We start from the raw sequence: 14033 nt of genomic DNA on the forward strand, positions 1-14033 counted from the left end.
ATTTCTACGGCACAGAACTCATAGGGAAGGAAGTAGGTTCCATTAACTTCAGAAAAATCAAGCATGGTTGTTTTGCTATGCTTGACATGCCCTTTCTCAATAATGCTTGCCTCTTTGGATTTGATGGATTCGGAATATATGCTACTTGATTCGGCTTTTTCAACCGAAGCACTTTCAAGTTCCAAATCATCCTTCTTTTCATTGATAATACCAATTGGCAAACCTTCTTTTATCTGAGCCAATTATTTTTCTATTTCTTTCTGACAGCGAGCGACAAAGTTGGCTTTAAGCTTTTTCTCAATTTCAACCCACTCCGGATACGATTGCCCCCCAATGCTTTTAGATTCTTTCGGCAATGACACACGGTTGTTGCTGAAATTTTGCAATAGTGGGGGTGTATAATATGATGTAGTACTAGGTGAAGGCATATGCATTGTTGTAAAACCATATTTTTGCTCGCCAATTTTATCAATTGGCAAAGATTCATCTTCTTGCAAAACTCTAGCTTTTATTGCGGCATAATCAGGAAATAGCCCCTTTTCATGTTGTTCAAGGCAAAGAGCACTAATCCTCTTATTTTGGGCTAAACTCTTCAATGCAGCCACCACTACCTCATCTTCTACAATATTTGGCACAACCGCTCCCGTAAAATTTACATTTATTCGGCTATGATCAGAAAGGTGTGAAGCCGAATTATGAGCATCTACAGTTGTGTATGGTGCCGAAAAATTACTAACATGATGTGTAGCATATGATGATTGAGAGTAACTGGCCGAATAGCCAGTAGTAGCATGGCCAATTCTCCCATCCATCGGAAATGTTGGATTCACATATTGCAAATTAGTTGCCGATGAATAAAAAGGTGAAACACTTTCTTGTATGCTATTGGAAATTTTAACATGCGGTGTTTCAAATTGATTAGCTAAACCCATCATGTTGTTCATCGGCATATGGATTTGTGGGGTTGCCGATGCATGGGAGTTTGGATACATATGTTGTACCTTGCTAAAATTGTAAGAATTTGAAGCATGAAGATTGTTTTGTACCGGCCCTTGCACATAATTACATGCATGATTGATAAAACTAGGGCTAGCCGATACATTATGCTCATTAGGTGATCTAGCAACAACATATGGATTATTTGCATCTACAAAGGGGAATTGGGTATTCATATTACCTTTGTAGATTGCAGCAACTTGATGACGATCTCTTCATAGAAAGAACGGGCTGGAGACCGTTCAAAGCTTCGTCCCCAGCGGAGTCGCCAAAAAGTGTGTTCGCACACGAACACGTCACCGTGTACCTCCAACGCCCGGGGTGATGCACCGCAGCTCACGTCAAAGGAGACCCGCCGGAAGCGCGGTACTCAAGCAATCTGGCGGGTGCTTTTGTAGACCCGAAACCCCATGCGCCCGGGAGGGACCCCGTCTGGACACGCGGCGGCTATGGGCTGCCCTAGGTTGGCCCGACCGCCCCTAGAGCCTCGAGGTTCGCCGCCCTACAATGAAGAAGAACGAACGAAGAACGAGGAAGAAGAAGAACAAGGGAGAAGGAAAAGTAAAGGTAAAAGATGTAGATAGATTTGTTCGATTGTGTGTTGTTTCAATCGGCCGTCACCCCCAACATATATAAGAGGCGGCTGGACTTCCCGTACAAGAAAAGAATTTATCTAGGCTTTCCTTACAAGAAAACTACATCAATTCACGTCCAAAACCCTAGCCAAATTCGGACTGGTTTATCCGAACTTTCCAAAATTGTTCGGTTTAAACTGGCTGCACCTTGCGGGTCTTTTTTGCGGTGGTAAACGATCTCGGATGAAAACAAGCCCAAAAGCAATCTTGACCGTTTCGACGAGACGAACAACTGTCATGTTGAAGGTTTTTTGATCAGAGATCATCTTGAGTGTCAGATCGGTCTCGCAACACAGGCTATTTCCTCGCGCTACCCGTCAGACATGTGTCTGGTGGGGCGCGCCACATCTCGCCTCGTGACAGGGCTGCACTCCGATTGCTCTAACTTTTGCATACGAACTCGGATTTGAATGATTTTTATGTCGAAATCGATCGTTTCGACGAGACGAAGACAACTCGTGTAGATCATTTTTTCATTTGAGGTTGTCTTGGGGGCTTAAGCGGCTAAACTGTACTTTGAATATAAGATCTTGGTACTTTGAGCATAGTTTCGGCCTTCAAGATGAAACCGGACGGCGATGACCCAAATTTCAAAGATGTTCATATCAATAATACGGAACTCTTTCATGTAGATCACTTCTCCATTTGAGTCCATCAAGATAATCATTTGAGCCCATCTTCAGCTTCTGGTCGGATTGGCCTTGACAGTTTCCACCCCAGCAAGCTTTTCAGCCCCGGCAAGGTCTTCGCCCGGCAAGCTCTTCCCCCGGAAAGGTCTTCGCCCAGCAAGCTTTTCCTCCGGCAAGGTCTTTCCCTCGACAAGATTTCACACCGGCAAGCTTCTCCACCGGCAAGCTTTCCACGCCGGCAAGCTTCTCCGTCGGCAAGGGTTTACCCCGGCAAGGTTTCATTCAGCCGGCAAAGGCCGAATACTTTCTCACTCAGGGCCGGCCCACGAAGTGTTGCCTCTAACTTTTGTATATGAATCTGGATTGGTGACCATGCCAAAATCTGGTGTCAACAGGAGTCACAAACCCTCTTGTTGGTAAGACAAGGGACAAGGTAACCTAATGCTTTCATGGACATCACAATGTGTGTATATCACTCTATGTCTATGGATATCCTTGTTTGTTCCTTGTGGGATTAACCCGTGTAGGTATTGAAAGTGCAACTCACTCCAATGGATTGCTCCAAATGATCTACATCAACATTGAGAATCCACATCTTCAACATCTACATGAAGTCATCATCGACAAAACCCAAAGTTAGTTCATCCCTCTTAGGGAGGGATATCACATCTAGGGGGAGCTTTACTCTAATCAATTTAGCTAAAGCAACTCTAATGGTGTGAGCACAACAATGCTTTATGTAAAAGTGGCAACCCCACTTGTGCTTAAACGATGAGTATGACCTATGATCAAATGTTTTCATTTGACTCCTCAGTCAATATACTCGTATATAGATGACCTAGTCATCGCCAATTGCTTGATAGATGCTAGAGTGTTTGTGCATGCTTTGTCACATATTTCATTTGCCATTTTATTGTGTGAGCATATTGATTGCATATCTTACTCACTCGAGGACATCCACTTGTTGTTTTGATTGTTTGGCTTTTTCTCTTCTGCCAAGTGGATGGACAAGAATGCCTAAGAACCTCCTCTAGCTATGTATGCTTTTCTCATCTCAAACTCTATTCATGCTACATCACAAAGTTTGATCAAGTCAGATTCGAACCACTCTCTGTGAGGATCACTCGAAGTCCCCGATTCGTCATAGACTTAAACTTCCAAAACCTCTCTGTGCATTTCGGTCTGACCGATCCATTCACTTCGGTCACACCGAGTTCACTGAGTTGATCTAGGTTTTCAATCTCGGTGCAACCGATTTGAACTTTGAGGTCACACCGAGTTGCAATAACTGCTTGTGATTCTGCATCTCGGTGCCACCGAGTTGTTCCACTCGGTCACGCCGACAGGGTCAGGATATATACACCCACGGGTGAGATTTTGGAAATTTCTTCAAACCTCCTCAGCCCGTGCGTGTCCTGCTCTGCCGCCTCTGGTCTCCGGATCGTCTTCTCATCGCCAGCGACCTCCCGCCGTGATACGTCCATTTTGCATCATGCTTTTATATCGATATTTACTGCATTATGGGCTGTTATTACACATTATGTCACAATACTTATGCCTATTCTCTCTTATTTTACAAGGTTTACATGAAGAGGGGGAATGCCGGCAGCTGGAATTCTGGGCTGGAAAAGGAGCAAATATTAGAGACCTATTATGCACATCTCCAAAAGTCCTGAAACTTCACGGGAGCACGTTTTAGAATGTAAAAAAATATTGGGCGAAAGAAGTACCAGAGGGGGGCCACCCACCGTCCACGAGGGTGGGGGCGCGCCTTACACCCTGCCTCATGGGCCCCCTGGCAACCCTCTAATGCCCATCTTTTTCTATATGGAGTCTTTCATGGAGAAAAAAAATTAATAGGCAAGCTTTCAGGAAGAAACTCTGCCGCCATGAGGCGGAACCAATCTAGGGCTCTAGCGGAGTTGTTCTGCCGGGGAAACTTCCCTCCGAGAGGTGGAAATCATCACCATCGTCATCACCAATGGTCCTCTCATCAGGAGGGGGTCAATCTCCATCAACATCTTCACCAGCACCATCTCATCTCAAACCCTCGTTCATCTCTTGTATCCAATTTGTCTCAAAACCTCAGATTGGTACGTGTGGGTTGCTAGTAGTGTTGATTACTCCTTGTAGTTGATGCTAGTTGGTTTACTTGGTGGAAGATCACATGTTCAGATCCATTATGCATATTAATACCCCTCTGATTATGACCATGAATATGATTTGGGAGTAGTTACATTTGTTCCTGAGGACATGGGAGAAGTCTTGCTATAAGTAGTCATGTAAATTTGGTATTCGTTCGATATTTTGATGAGATGTATGTTGTCTTTCCTCTAGTGGTGTCATGTGAACATCGACTACATGACACTTCACCATTGTTTGGTCCTAGGGGAAGGCATTGGGAAGTAATAAGTAGATGATGGGTTGCTAGAGTGACAGAAGCTTAAACCCTAATTTATAAGTTGCTTCATAGGGGGATGATTTGGATCCATATGTTTCATGCTATGGTTAGGTTTACCTTAATACTTCTGTTGTAGTTGCGGATGCTTGCAATAGGGGTTAATCATAAGTGGGATGCTTGTCCAAGGAAGGGCAGTACCCAAGCACTGGTCCACCCATATATCAAATTTTCAAAGTACCGAACGCTAATCATATGAGTGTGATGAAAACTAGCTTTACGATAATTCCCAGGTGTCCTCGGGAGCGCTTTCCTTTCTATAAGAGTTTGTCCAGGCTTGTCCTTTGCCGCAAAAAGGATTGTGCCATATTTCTGCACCTTATTTACTTTTATTACTTGTTACTCGTTACAAATTACCTTATCACAAAACTATCTGTTACCGATAATTTTAGTGCTTGCAGAGAATACCTTGCTGAAAACCGCTTATCATTTCCTTCCGCTCCTCGTTGGGTTCGACAATCTTACTTATCAAAAAGGCTATGGTAGATCCCCTACACTTGTGGGTCATCAAGACTCTTTTCTGGCGCCATTGCCGGGGAGTGAAGCGCCTTTGGTAGGTGGAATTTGGTAAGGAAAAATTTATATAGTGTGCTGAAATTTACTGTCACTTGTCACTATGGAACATAATCCTTTGAGGGGCTTGTTCGGGGTATCTTCACCCCGACCAGTAGAGAAAAGAGTTTCTCCTCAACCTACTGAACCTACTGAAAATGTTTACTTTGAAATTCCTTCGGGTATGATAGAGAAACTGCTAGCTAATCCTTTCATAGGTGATGGAAAATTACATCCCGATTTGCACATATGTGGATGAAGTTTTTGGATTATTTAAGCTTGTAGATATGCCCGAGGATGTTATCAATAAGAAGGTCTTCCCTTTATCTTTGAAGGGAAATGCATTGACATGGTTTAGGCTATGTGATGATATGGGATCATGAAACTACAACCGACTGAAAAATTGGAATTTCATCAGAAGTTTTATCCTACGCATCTTGTTCATCGTGATCGTAATTTTTGGCCTCACGAAGGAGAAAGCATTGCTCAAGCTTGGGGGAGGCTTAATTTAATGTTATATTCATGCCCCAATCATGAGCTCTCAAGAGATATTATTATTCAAAAAATTTATGCTCAGCTTTCTCTTGATAATCGCTCCATGCGCAATACTTCTTGTATTGGTTCTTTTATGATGAAGACTATTGAATACAAATGGGATTTATTGGAAATAATTAAAAGATTGGGATCTCGAAGAAGGTAAGGAGTCAGGTATAACACCTAAGTTTGATTGTGTTAAATCTTTTATGGATACCGATGCTTTCCGTGAATTTAGCACTAAATATGGACTTGACTCTGAGATAGTAGCTTCTTTCTATTAATCCTTTGCTACTCATGTTGATCTCCCTAAGGAGAAGTGGTTTAAATATAATCCTCCCATTGAAGTAAAAGTAGTTGAACCTATTAAAGTTGAAGAAAAGACTATCACTTATAATGATCCTGTTGTTCCTACTGCTTATATTGAGAAACCACCTTTCCCTGTTAGAATAAAGGATCATGCTAAAGATTCAATTGTGGTTCGTAAGAGTAATACTAGAACACCTACTCCCTCTGAGCAAATTAAAGTTGAACATAGTGTTTCTATGGTTAAAGATCTCTTGGCCGATAATATTGATGGGCATGTTATTTATTTCTATGATGAAGCTGCTAGAATTGCTAGACCCGATACTAAAAATAAACATAGACCTATTGTAGGAATGCATGTTATTTCTGTTAAAATAGGAGATCATTGCTATCATGGCTTACGTGATATGGGTGCTAGTGCAGGTGCAATACCTCATTCCTTATATAAAGAAATTGTGCATGATATTGCACCTGCTGAGTTAGAAGAAATTGATGTTAAAATTAAGCTTGCCAATAGAGACACTATTTCACCAGTTGGGATTGTTAGAGATGTTGAAGTCTCGTGTGGGAAAGTTAAATATCCTGCTAATTTTCTTGTTCTTGGTTCCCCACAAGATAACTTTTGTCCCATTATATTTGGTAGACCCTTCTTGAATACTGTTAATGCTAAGATAGACTGCAATAAGGATATTGTTTCTGTTGGTTTAGGGGATATGTCTCATGAGTTTAATTTTGCTAAGTTTCATAGACAACCCCATGATAAAGAATTGCCTAGTAAAGATGAAATTATTGGTCTTGCTTCTATTGTCATGCCTCCTAATGATCCTTTAGAGCAATATTTGCTAGACCACGAAAATGATATGTTTATGAATGAAAGAAGAGAAATAGATGAAGTATTCTTTAAACATGGACCTATTTTGAAACACAACTTGCCTGTTGAAATCCTAGGGGATCCTCCTCCACCTAAGGGTGATCCTGTGTTTGAGCTTAAACCTTTACCTGATACTCTTAAATATGCTTATCTTGATGAGAAAGAGATATATCCTATTATTATTAGTGCTAACCTTTCAGAGTATGAAGAAACGAAATTATTGAAAACTCTGAAGAAGCACCGTGCTGCTATTGGATATACTCTTGATGATCTTAAGGGCATTAGTCCCACTCTCCGCCAGCACAAAATAAAATTGAGAAAGACACGAAACCGGTTGTTGATTGCCAATGATGGTTAAATCCTAAGATGAAAGAAGTGGTAAGGAAAGAAATACAAAAACTTCTGGAGGCAGGTATAATTTATCCCATTGCTGATAGTCAGTGGGTAAGTCCTGTCCATTGTGTCCCTAAGAAGGGAGGTATTACTGTTGTTCCTAATGATAAAGATGAATTGATCCCACAAAGAATTGTTACAGGTTGTAGAATGGTAATTGATTTTCACAAATTAAATAAAGCTAGTAAAAAGGATCATTACCCTTTACCTTTTATTGATCAAATGCTAGAAAGATTATCCAAACATACACATTTTTTGCTTTCTAGATGGTTATTCTGGTTTCTCTCAAATACCTGTGTCAAAAGAGGATCAAGAAAAGACAACTTTTACTTGCCCTTTCGGTACCTTTGCTTATAGACATATGTCTTTGACTTATGTAATGCACCTTCTACTTTTCAAAGATGTATGACTGCTATATTCTCTGACTTTTGTGAAAAGATTGTTGAGGTTTTGATGGATGATTTCTCCGTTTATGGAACTTCTTTTGATGATTCCTTAAGCAACCTTGATCGAGTTTTGCAGAGATGTGAAGAAACTAATCTTGTCTTGAATTGGGAGAAGTGCCACTTTATGGTTAATGAATGTATTGTCTCGGGGCATAAAATTTCTGAAAGAGGTATTGAAGTTGATAAAGCTAAAGTTGATGCTATTGAAAAGATGTCGTGTCCTAAGGACATTAAAGGTATAAGAAGTTTCCTTGGTCATGTCGGTTTTTATAGGAGGTTCATTAAGGACTTCTCTAAAATTTCTAGGCCTCTGACTAATCTCTTAGAAAAAGATGTTCCTTTTGTTTTTGATGATGACTGTGTAGAAGCATTTGAAATACTTAAGAAAGCTTTGATTTCCGCACCTATCGTTCAGCCTCCTGATTGGAATCTACCATTTGAAATCATGTGTGATGCTAGTGATTATGCTGTAGGGGCTGTTCTAGGACAAAGAGTTGATAAGAAATTAAATGGTATTCAATATGCTAGTAAAACTCTAGACAGTGCTCAAAGAAATTATGCTACTACCGAAAAGGAATTTTTAGCAGTTGTGTTTGCTTGTGATAAGTTCAGGCCTTATATTGTTGATTCTAAAGTAACTGTTCACACTGATCATGCTGATGTTAAATATCTTATGGAAAAGAAAGATGCTAAACCTAGATTTATTAGATGGGTTCTCTTTCTACAAGAATTTGATTTGCATATTATTGATAGAAAGGGAGCTTAGAACCCCGTTGCAGACAACTTGTCTAGGTTAGAGAATGTTCTTGATGACCCACTACCTATTGATGATAGCTTCCCTGATGAACAATTAGCTATCATAAAAGCTTCTCATACTGCTCCATGGTATGCTGATTATGCTAATTATATTGTTGCTATGTTTATACCACCTAGTTTCACATACCAGCAAAAGAAGAAGTTCTTCTATGATTTAATACATTGCTTCTGGGATGACCCACATCTTTATAAATAAGGAGTAGATGGTGTTATTATACATTGCATACCTGAGCATGAATAGGAACAGATCCTACGCAAGTGTCACTTCGAGGCTTATGAAGGACACCATGCTGGAGATAGAACTACACATAAGGTATTGCAATCCGGTTTTTATTGGCCTACTCTCTTCAAGGATGCCCGTAAGTTTGTTTTGTCTTGTGATGAATGTCAAAGAATTGGTAATATTAGTAGACGTCAAGAAATTCCTATGAATTACTCACTTGTTGTTGAACCATTTAATGTTTGGGGCTTTGATTATATGGGGCCGTTTCCTTCCTCTAATGAGTACACACATATTTTAGTTGTTGTTGATTACGTTACTAAGTGGGTAGAAGCTATTCCAACTAGTAGTTCTGATCATAACAACTCTATTAAGATGCTTAAAGAAGTTATTTTTCCGAGGTTTGGAGTCCCTAGATACTTAATGACCGATGGTGGTTCACATTTTATTCATGGTGCCTTTCGTAAAATGATTGCTAAGTATGATGTTAATCATAGAATTGCATCTCCTTATCACCCACAGTCTAGTGGTCAAGTAGAACTGAGCAATAGAGAGCTTAAATTAATTTTGCAAAAGACTATTAATAGATCTAGGAAGAATTGGTCCAAGAAACTTGATGATGCATTATGAACCTATAGAACTGCATACAAAGATCCTATGGTATGTCTCCGTATAAAATGGTTTATGGAAAGGCATGTCACTTACCTCTTGAACTAGAACATAAGGCATATTGGGCCATTAAAGAGCTCAATTATGATTTCAAACTTGCCGGTGAGAAGAGGCTTTTTGACATTAGCTCACTTGATGAATGGAGAACCCAGACCTATGAGAATGCCAAACTGTTTAAAGAAAAAGTTAAAAGATGGCATGACAAAAGGATAAAAAACGTGAGTTTAATGTAGGTGATTATGTATTGTTATACAACTCTCGTTTAAGATTTTTGGCAGGCAAACTCCTCTCTAAATGGGAAGGTCCTTACGTCATCAAGGAGGTGTATCGTTCCGGTGCCATAAAAATCAACAACTTCGAAGGCACAAATCCGAGGGTGGTGAACGGTCAAAGAATCAAACATTATATCTCAGGTAATCCAATAAATATTGAAACTAATGTTATTGAAACCGTAACCCCGGAGGAATACATAAGGGACACTTTCCAGAATGTTTCAGACTCCGAAAAGGAATAGGTATGAGGTACGGTAAGTAAACCGTCTCCAGAACAGTTCTAATAGCAATTTTTCTCTCTTTTGGAATATTTAAGAAAATAGGAAAATAAGAAGAAGTCCGGGAAGGATACGAGGCGTCCACGAGGGTGGAGGGTGCGCCCTACCCCCCTGGGCGCCCCCCCTGCCTCGTGGGCACCTTGTGTGCTCTCCGGACTCCATTTTCTTGCACGATACTTCTTTTGGTCGGTAAAATTCATTATATAATCTCCCGAAGGTTTTGACCACCGTACCACGCAAATATCTCCTATTTTTTCTCAAGCCGTTTTCCTCCAGGGTTGTCAAGGCCAGGCATCATGTTGTCTCCCTCCTCCAACAATGATGGCAAAGATGCTTGGCTAATGAAGATAGAGCTGAAGAGAGAAGAGCCCGGAGAGATCAACAAGGATGATGGGATCAAGAAGGCCATGGGGGATCAAGTTCCGGCAGTAGTAGAAGAATACATCCTTCAACCTCATCACAATATCTTTACCCCAATGGAGATTTAAGCTTTCAAGATGATTGAGTTAGCTCGCATTCAAAACAAGTATCTCACAAGTGAAAATATTTTGTTGAAGGAGCATATCATCGCACTCAAGGGCATTATCTGCAAATTGGAGGATCTCCTGCGCTCGATGTGCGACTATCCATCATCACCAACACCTTCTTCACCACCTCAGAAGAGTTGAGTATCGGGTATGGGCACTCCCCTTGGCATCTGCCAAGCTTGGGGGAGTGCCCCGGTATCATATCACCATCACACTTTTATCTTTACCGTTTTTCTTAGTTCGATCCTTTTGGTGATATCTTGATCTAGTAGAATAAATTTTTAGTATGATCTAGTTTTGAGTTTTGCTTTATTATCCTTCTATGTAATCGAGTCCGTGAGCTATATATAATAAAGATTAGTGTTGAGTCAAGGGCTTTATTATATTACTATGATCTCGAGGGAATAAAATAAAAGAAAAATAATAAAAAGAAATAAAGGGATCATGTGGATCTTATGGAGAGTAATGACTTCACATATAAAGAGTATGATGAATAAAAGTTGTTGAGAGTTGACAAACATAGTTTTGGTCATCTTGTAATTAATAGGAAGTAATAAAGAAAGAGATGTTTCCACATATAAATATACTATCTTGGACATCTTTTATGATTATGAGCACTCATTAAAATATGACATGCTAAAGAGTTGAGGTTGGACAAGGAAGACAACGTAATGGGTTATGTTTTCCTACATGTGAGATAAATTATATTGTCATGGATCATCCAACATGTTGAGCTTGCCTTTCCCTCTCATGCTAGCCAAATTCTTTGCACCAAGTAGAGATACTACTTGTGCTTCCAAATATCCTTAAACCCAGTTTTGCCATGAGAGTCCACCATATCTACCTATGGATTGAGTAAGATCCTTCAAGTAAGTTGTCATCATTGCAAGCAATAAAAATTGCTCTCTAAATATGTATGATTTACTAGTGGGGAGAAAATAAGCTTTATACGATCTTGTGATATGGAAGAAATAAAAGTGACGGACTGCATAATAAAGGTCCATATCACAAGTGGCAATATAAAGTGACGTTCTTTTGCATTAAGACTTCGTGCATCCAACCATAAAAGCACATGACAATCTCTGCTTCCCTCTGCGAAGGGCTTATCTTTTTATTCTTGTCCTATACTTCATGCAAGAGTCACGGTGATCTTCACCTTTCCTTTTTACATTTTATCCTTTGGCAAGCACAATGTGTTGGAAAGATCCTGATATATATAGCTAATTGGATGTGAGTTTTCATGAACTATTATTGTTGACATTACCCTTGAGGTACAAGGTTGGGAGGCAAGACTATAAGCCCTTATCTTTCTCTGTGTCTGATTAAAATTTCATAACAATAAATATCGTGTGAGTGTTGGCAATTGTGAAAGACTAAATGGTAGTTGAGTATGTGGACTTGCTGAAAAGCTCCTATATTGACTCTTTCCTATGTTATGATAAATTGCAGTTGCTTCAATGACTGAGATTATAGTTTGTTGGTTTTCAATGAAGTTTCTGATTCATACTTGAAATTGTGACTAGCACAAATGCCCGTGCGTTGCAACGGGAGAAAAACTTAACGTGATCCCGGTGAACTACCCTTTATATTGGACATGCATTCTGACCTGCTAATTGCGCTCATGAAATTTGGGAAGTGCATAAAAAGCAAAACAAATATTACTAACTTTATAAAATCTAGCTTACATATTATGTCCAATATGTGTGTGATTTCTTGATCTTTTGCTTTTTTAATCACACTGACTTTATAAATAATTAGTTAAGGTTTGAGAAGAACTTTCTGCATTAGTCATATCAAATACTCGTCATAGTAGAAATAATCGAAGCATTATGAATTATGAATAAGCACATATATAATTCAAAGAATATGGGAGATATCATGCACAAAGCAAAATTAATGAGTAGAGGAAGCACCGAGATGGAGCTAGACGTGGCTATCATGTTTGTGCCACTGGAACACACCACATGTAGTACTCCAACATCATCTGTTCACCGCCCCTCCATAGTTTTGTCCCTTCAGGAAGCCGGTGCTCTTGGTAGAAAGAAGAAGTCTCGTGAAGACAGTCACCATGTGGCTGCTCATGTGATAGGCCAACACATCTACACATCACCATTGAATCAGGACATGCATGTCCTCCTGCTTCAGGAAGAATGTCTGCCATGGCACGAAGGCAACCATCATGCTGTCTTCGATGTTGGACAAACAGATAGAGTCCGAGGACCAGAGCATGTTGGAACAATGCTGAAGGCCGTGTCATGGAAGTCCACGGGTCCACAGCACACCCTGTCGGTAGCGATTTGTGTTTGACGAAGAACAAAATATAGCGCAAAAGCTAACAAAACAAGGGACAACTTCACATTCTATCAAGAGAACCTCATTATCATTAAGAGGATCAGAAGGAAGATTCAAACATCAATGTCACATCTTTACGGAAAAAAGCTTGTCATGCCTGAACTTGTACCTCCACTTGCCGAAGCTGATGACCCAGAGCCCTTGTCGCCGAGCTAGTTGTAATTATTTTCTAAAATACATCAGAGAACCTGTCAACTACATCAGAGAACCTGGTAATTATTCTCTAAAATACGATAACTGTATCGAAACAATCTCTTAGGCGGTAGTTACATCAGAGAGCCAGTTTTTTCATGTTTTGTCAGGGCATGCTAGCATCAGCTCAAGCACTTCCTACTCGTAGGTCAAAAATTAGTCATGTTGCACTATTGATATTTCATTCATCTATAACAGAAATAAGCTTTCTCTGAATCAACATAATGGAACTTGGTTCAAACAGTCAGTCATAGTTAGGGTTGATATACGCAACACAAAACACATGTGAGACATACAACATCAAAATGGTGTAACATTTCTCTACCGCAATGCACATATGAAAAGATTGGCACTTTGAAAAACCTCATTGCCTCCCTAGGATGGTAATATCATGAACCTCGACACGTCTGTCGCATATCGCTTTCAAGATCAGTAAGCGAGTCGATGGTTCAAGCTCCTTGTACATTTCAATTTCAGCTCTTGTAACATCCCAAATTTTCAATTTGGAATGTTATACATTAGGTCATCATGCATATCATATTTTATTTTGCTTTTGGTTTTGATCCTAGAAAATCCTAAGCAACTCAAGGACCCACGGAGAGAGTTGGGGATTTCGTTATTTACGTATTTGAGTTTTCTCAAATTATGTAAACAGGATCATTTGATTTTATTTATTTTATCATCAATTATTTCTATTACAAAAATATGAGAGAGGGAATAAAATGACTTTCCCAAAATATAGAAATATTGAGGATTTAATAAAAAATCAAATAAGTTTTATTTCGGAGTTTTTCGGTATTTTTATTTGAATTTAGGAAAAATGCGCGTTTTTCAAAGTTGTAGTTTGGGCCCAGATAAATGTTCACATTATCGGACTTGATTTTAGG

Source organism: Triticum dicoccoides, chromosome 3A, assembly GCF_002162155.2.
Source record: "Triticum dicoccoides isolate Atlit2015 ecotype Zavitan chromosome 3A, WEW_v2.0, whole genome shotgun sequence".
Lineage (NCBI taxonomy): Eukaryota > Viridiplantae > Streptophyta > Magnoliopsida > Poales > Poaceae > Triticum > Triticum dicoccoides.